This window comes from Ascaphus truei, unplaced genomic scaffold, assembly GCF_040206685.1.
Source record: "Ascaphus truei isolate aAscTru1 unplaced genomic scaffold, aAscTru1.hap1 HAP1_SCAFFOLD_762, whole genome shotgun sequence".
Classification (NCBI taxonomy): domain Eukaryota; kingdom Metazoa; phylum Chordata; class Amphibia; order Anura; family Ascaphidae; genus Ascaphus; species Ascaphus truei.
The window spans coordinates 28,231-34,528 of record NW_027457097.1 but is presented as its reverse complement, the minus strand read 5'-3'; positions in this window follow the sequence as shown (position 1 = coordinate 34,528).

The following is a 6,298-nucleotide window of genomic DNA, read 5'->3' as shown; positions in this document are numbered from 1 at the left end:
CTGGTTCGACCCTTATCGGGGGTCCAGGATTCGGGGACCCGGTGGTGGTCGAGTGGGGGGACGCTTAGGAACTAGGGGCAAAAAGAATTTTATCCCTAGGTGCCCTAAAACAGTTTATTTCCCCGCTAATTGACGTTGAACTTGACCCAGTGATTTTAGCTCTTTTGAAGGACATTGTATCCGCTTTGCGGTTTGCGGTCTGGACGGCAGCCAACTAGGTTACCTCGAGGCATCTCCATTGAAGTCAATGAGCCCATTGACTTTCAATGGGAAACCGCCGCTCTCCCTCTCGGACGCCACCTGCTGGTCACTACAGGAAACAGGACGAAAACAGCACAAATTCCTATTGAAATGCATTGAGCCCTAATGGCGGCCAATGGGGACCTGCAAAATGGTGCCCGAAAAGGCGGGAAACTTACACAAAGAGCTATAATCATTAAAGAATTATTAACCCTTGTGCTCCCGGATGGATTCTAGTGTGTGTGTGATGCAAACACTGAGTAACCAGACATTACAATGGAACAGGGGAAAATACATTTACATGTCATAACAAGGGTTACATCACATTTCTGGACCTCAGCCCAGTTAACCCCTTGTCTCCCTGGTGCGGTCAGGGGTGGCCAAATGGGGTGCAACCCCTTTAATACCGGGCCACCCCCTCTCTCCCTCTACACCTCCCCTTCTTAATGCGTGTCCTGTGGCCCACTGGCCCTGACGGGGAGTGGGGCACTGCTGGCACCATTAATGAATTCAGTCTCAGAAGGATAGTCCTGGCGTGAAAGTCCATCAGCATTGCTGTTTTCACTACCCTTTTTGTGCTGAATGGTGAATTCAAATTCTTGCAAAGCCAAGCTCCATCTCAGCAGTTTGGCATTTTCCCCTGATACCCTCTGTAGCCAGCTCAGGGGATTGTGGTCGGTAATGACCGTGAAAGCCCTCCCATAGACATAGGGCTGGAGCTTTTTGAGTGCCCACACAATGACCAAGCACTCCTTTTCAATGGTGGCATATGCCACCTCCCTGGGGAGCAGTTTGCGACTGAGATACACCACAGGGTGCTCTTTGCCGTCGTCCCCCACCTGGCTCAACACAGCCCCCACACCAAAGTCTGAGGCATCAGTCTGAATAAGAAAATGCTTGGTATAATCTGGGGCAGCCAGGATGGGGGCCTCAGCAAGCGCAGCTTTCAGTGCCTGGAAAGCAGTTTCACAGCAGGAGACCAGGTAATAAGCACAGGCAGTTGCTTCTTAGTCAGATCAGTCAGGGGTTTGGCCACGGCGCTGTACTGTGGGACAAATCTCCTGTAGTACCCTGCGGTGCCCAAAAAGGCCATGACCTGTTTCTTGGTTTTTGGAACAGGCCACTGAACTATGGCTTCTACCTTGGCTGGCTCTGGCTTGAAATGCCCTCCACCCACCCTGTGCCCTAAGTACAGGACTTCTGCCATACCTACCATACACTTAGTGGGTTTTAAGGTAAGCCCAGCCTCCCTGATTCTATCCAGCACCGCAGCTACATGTCCTATGTGGGATTCCCAGGAATTACTAAAGACAGCAATGTCATCTAAGTAAGCCCTGGCATAGCTCTGCATCCCTTCCAGTAACCTATTGACCAGGCGTTGGAAGGTAGCCGGGGCATTCTTCATCCCAAATGGCATCACCAAAAACTCATAGAGGCCACTTGGAGTGAAGAATGCTGACTTCTCCCTAGCCTCCAGGGTCAGGGGAATCTGCCAGTAGCCTTTGCTCAGATCCATGGTGGTCAGATACTTTGCCCCCGCGAGTTCATCTAGTAACTCATCCATGCGGGGCATGGGGTAAGCATCTGACACCGTCCCAGCGTTGAGCAACCGGTAGTCCACACAAAACCGGGTGGTTTTGTCCTTCTTAGGCACTAGGACTACTGGACTTGCCCAAGGGCTCTGGGACGGAGTAATTACCCCTAGGGTCAGCATCTCCTCAATCTCTCTCTCCATACTTGTCTTGACCTCTGCTGACACTCTATAAGCGTGCTTATGCAGAGGCTGCAGGTCCCCTGTGTGTACTGGGTGTTTGGTGAGATGTGTGGTCCCTGGCATGTCAGTGAAGAGGGCGCTATACTGAGCTAGCATGTCCCTGGCTTCTCCCTTCTGCCTAGCACTCAACTGTGCCCCGATCTCTACCTGCTCAACAGTGTTTCCTTGCTTTGCCTCCCCTAGGAGATCAGGCAGAGCATTGCTCGCCGGATCCTCCAGCAGTGGGCTACAAATGGCCATTACTGCTCCCATACTCGGTGCTCTGTATTCCTTTAACATATTAATGTGATATGTCTTGTGCCTCTCAGGCGCTACCTGTACAACATAGTTGCACTCATTCACCTTTCGGATAACCGGGTACGGTCCCGACCAGGCAGCCATCAGCTTGTTCTCCCGAGTGGGTTTGAGAACAAGCACCTGCTGTCCTGGGATGAATTCTCTGCTACGGCCTGCTGGTCATACCATTGCTTCTGCTTGGTCTGAGCAGCCCTGAGGTGGTCCTGGGCCACCCCCATAAGCATCTCTAACCGGTCTCTGAGATCTACTACATACTGGATCACTGAAGCATCAGTAGCAGTAGTCTTCCCCTCCCATCCCTCATGGAAGAGGTCCAGAGGTCCACGTACCCTGCGGCCATATAGTAGCTCGAAGGGGGAGAAGCCTGTAGATTCTTGCGGTACCTCTCGGTATGCAAACAGCAAGTGCTGCAGGTGAATCTCCCAGTCTTTCCCCTCCGCCTCTATAAAGGTCCGAAGCATCTGCGTCAGGGTACCATTAAACCTCTCACATAATCCGTTTGTTTGGGGATGGTAAGGGGTAGTGCGCTGGTGCTGTACACCGCAGGCATCCCAGAGACAATGTAACAGTTCACTCATGAACTGCGACCCCTGATCAGTTAGGATCTCACTAGGGAAACCTACCCTAGCAAAAATGTTCAGCAAAGCTGCTGCCACTGTCTTGGCACTTATGGTGCCCAGCGCTACCGCCTCAGGGTACCGGGTGGCAAAATCCACCACCGTGAGGATGTAGCACTTCCCTGACCTGCTAGGAATCATGAGGGGTCCTATCAGGTCCATCGCTACCTTCTGGAAGGGTTCCCCTATTATCGGTAGGGGTCTCAGGGGTGCCTTCACACGGTCGCCCGCCTTACCTACTCGCTGGCAGGCATCACAGGAGCGGCAGAAATCATCCGCATCCCTGGATGCCCCCGGCCAGAAATAACGCTGCAATAACCGGGCTCGCGTTCTGGTGACCCCCTGATGTCCCGCTAACGGAATAGAGTGAGCTACCCATAACAATTGCTGTCGGTACCCCTGGGGTACTACTAGCTGTCGCTTACCGGTCAATCCCTTCTCTATTCTCGGGTTCCCTTCTTCCCTGTATAGGAGTCCCTTATGCCATAGGCAGCGCTCAGTGCCCTCCCCTGCCTGAGATTCGGACGCCCGAAGTCTCACGCCGGCCAGGGTAGGGTCTGCCTTCACTGCCTCCCTAAACTGGGCTCCTAAATCTGCCCCCCCCCAGTCATGTCATTGTCAGGGGAAGGGGACACGGTAAGGGGGAACAGTAAGTCAGCCTGTGGTTGCAACTGATCCTGGCTTACCTCCCTGGGCTCCTCTGTGCCCTCCGCTAACGTTGGTCCCAAAGGCTGGGGGACTGGGGTGGCCACCGCCGACATTGCCGCGGTGTGGCTCTGGGTAACCGCCGCCACTGCAGCGGGCTGGGGCACACGGTCGTAGGTGCAGGTCATCGGTCCCAGGTCATTGCCCAAAAGAATTTCAGCATCCAAACCTGGTAAAACCCCCACCTCCCGCACACCCTTGCCCACCCCCCAATCCAAAAAAATGCGGGCCACCTGCAGGAAACGTGGCTCTCCGTCAGCCACAGTGATCTGTATCCCAGGGCCTGGGATCAATTCCTCTGGCCGGACCATATCAGGTCGGACCAGGGTCACTGCAGCTCCTGAATCAAGTAAGCCAACTGCTTGCCGGTCACCGACTGTGACCGGGGTGAGATGCTTGCTCCTGCCGTCCGTCTGCTGCAGGTCTGCGCTGTGATGTCCTCCGCTCCTGGCTGTAGGCACTGAAGAAACCGGGGTAGGGGTGACATGGGACGTCTCGCTGGGAGTTGTTTCCATGACCGGTCCTGGTTCTTTGGTGGAAGCCACCCGCACGCGGGCTACCGGCTTTGCAGCTGGGGTGCGTTGCCCTCGATAGGGTCCGTTGGAACGCAGGGGTTCCGGGCAATCTGGTCTGATGTGACCAGTGCTGTTGCAATTGTAGCACCGGCGCTCATGCCGGAGCTCTCCCGCCTTCTGTGACCCGCTGCCCGCAGGCGGCTTTTGGGTCCACTGGGGGGTACTCACAGCTTTCTTGGCCGGCGCCGGTGGGGTTACCGCTTTGGCTGGTACCTTGGCGGTCATCTGGGACCGGCTGACCACATAGTCATCTGCCATCCTCGCCGCCTCGGTGTAGGTCTTGGGCTTTTTATCATACACAAAAGCCCTCACCGCCGGCGGGCACTGCTGCATGAGCTGCTCCTGAAAGATGAGGTCCAGCAGGCGTTGGTAAGTCTTGGCCTCAGAGCCCTCCACCCAGTGTAACCCATACAAAGCCATGCGGGTCACATAAGTGACATAGGTCTCCTGAGGGTGCCTCTCCTCCAGCCGGAACTTACCCCGGTAAGCTTCAGGGGTAAAACCATGCTGAAACAGCAAAAGTTCTTTCAGGTGGTCATAGTCATCAGCAAACTCCTCTGTAAGCGCCATCAAAGTCTGTTTAGCCAAGCTGGAGAGTAGCGGGTCCAGGCGTGCAACCCTATGCTGGGGAAGCACCCCGTACCGCCGGCACTGCGTTTCAAAGTTCCTTAGAAACATGTCAATCCGATCAGTGCCCTCCACATACTTGGTGAGACTGTGCTTGTCCAGTTGGAGTCCATCTCTGGGGGGTCGGACCGGGGGGCAATAAGCGGGTCTGTTCATTGCCATAGAGATAAACGTTAGGGTTAGGGTTAGGGTTATAGGGGAATACGAAAATTTAGGAATGTGACTCATTTGGGTACTAACCAATCAGAGAAGAGTTAGGGTTGAAAGTTAGGGTTGAAAGTTAGGGTTGAAAGTTAGGGTTGAAAGTTAGGGTTGACACTTAGGATTATTTTTCTATTTTTGTTTGGCCCAGGGTTATAGGGGAATACGAAAATTTAGGTATGTGACTCATTTGGGTACTAACCAATCAGAGAAGAGTTAGGGTTGAAAGTTAGGGTTGAAAGTTAGGGTTGAAAGTTAGGGTTGACACTTAGGATTATTTTTCTATTTTTGTTTGGCCCAGGGTTATAGGGGAATACGAAAATTTAGGTATGTGACTCATTTGGGTACTAACCAATCAGAGAAGAGTTAGGGTTGAAAGTTAGGGTTGAAAGTTAGGGTTGAAAGTTAGGGTTGACACTTAGGATTATTTTTCTATTTTTGTTTGGCCCAGGGTTATAGGGGAATACGAAAATTTAGGTATGTGACTCATTTGGGTACTAACCAATCAGAGAAGAGTTAGGGTTGAAAGTTAGGGTTGAAAGTTAGGGTTGAAAGTTAGGGTTGAAAGTTAGGGTTGAAAGTTAGGATTATTTTTCTATTTTTGTTTGGCCCAGGGTTATAGGGGAATACGAAAATTTAGGTATGTGACTCATTTGGGTACTAACCAATCAGAGAAGAGTTAGGGTTGAAAGTTAGGGTTGAAAGTTAGGGTTGAAAGTTAGGGTTGACACTTAGGATTATTTTTCTATTTTTGTTTGGCCCAGGGTTATAGGGGAATACGAAAATTTAGGTATGTGACTCATTTGGGTACTAACCAATCAGAGAAGAGTTAGGGTTGAAAGTTAGGGTTGAAAGTTAGGGTTGAAAGTTAGGGTTGAAAGTTAGGGTTGAAAGTTAGGGTTGAAAGTTAGGGTTGACACTTAGGATTATTAGGGTTAGGGTTAGGGTTAGGGTTAGGGTTAGGGTTAGGGTTAGGGTTAGGGTTAGGGTTAGGGTTATAGGGGAATACGAAAATTTAGGTATGTGACTCATTTGGGTACTAACCAATCAGAGAAGAGTTAGGGTTGAAAGTTAGGGTTGAAAGTTAGGGTTGAAAGTTAGGGTTGAAAGTTAGGGTTGAAAGTTAGGGTTGACACTTAGGATTATTTTTCTATTTTTGTTTGGCCCAGGGTTATAGGGGAATACGAAAATTTAGGTATGTGACTCATTTGGGTACTAACCAATCAGAGAAGAGTTAGGGTTGAAAGTTAGGGTTGAAAGTT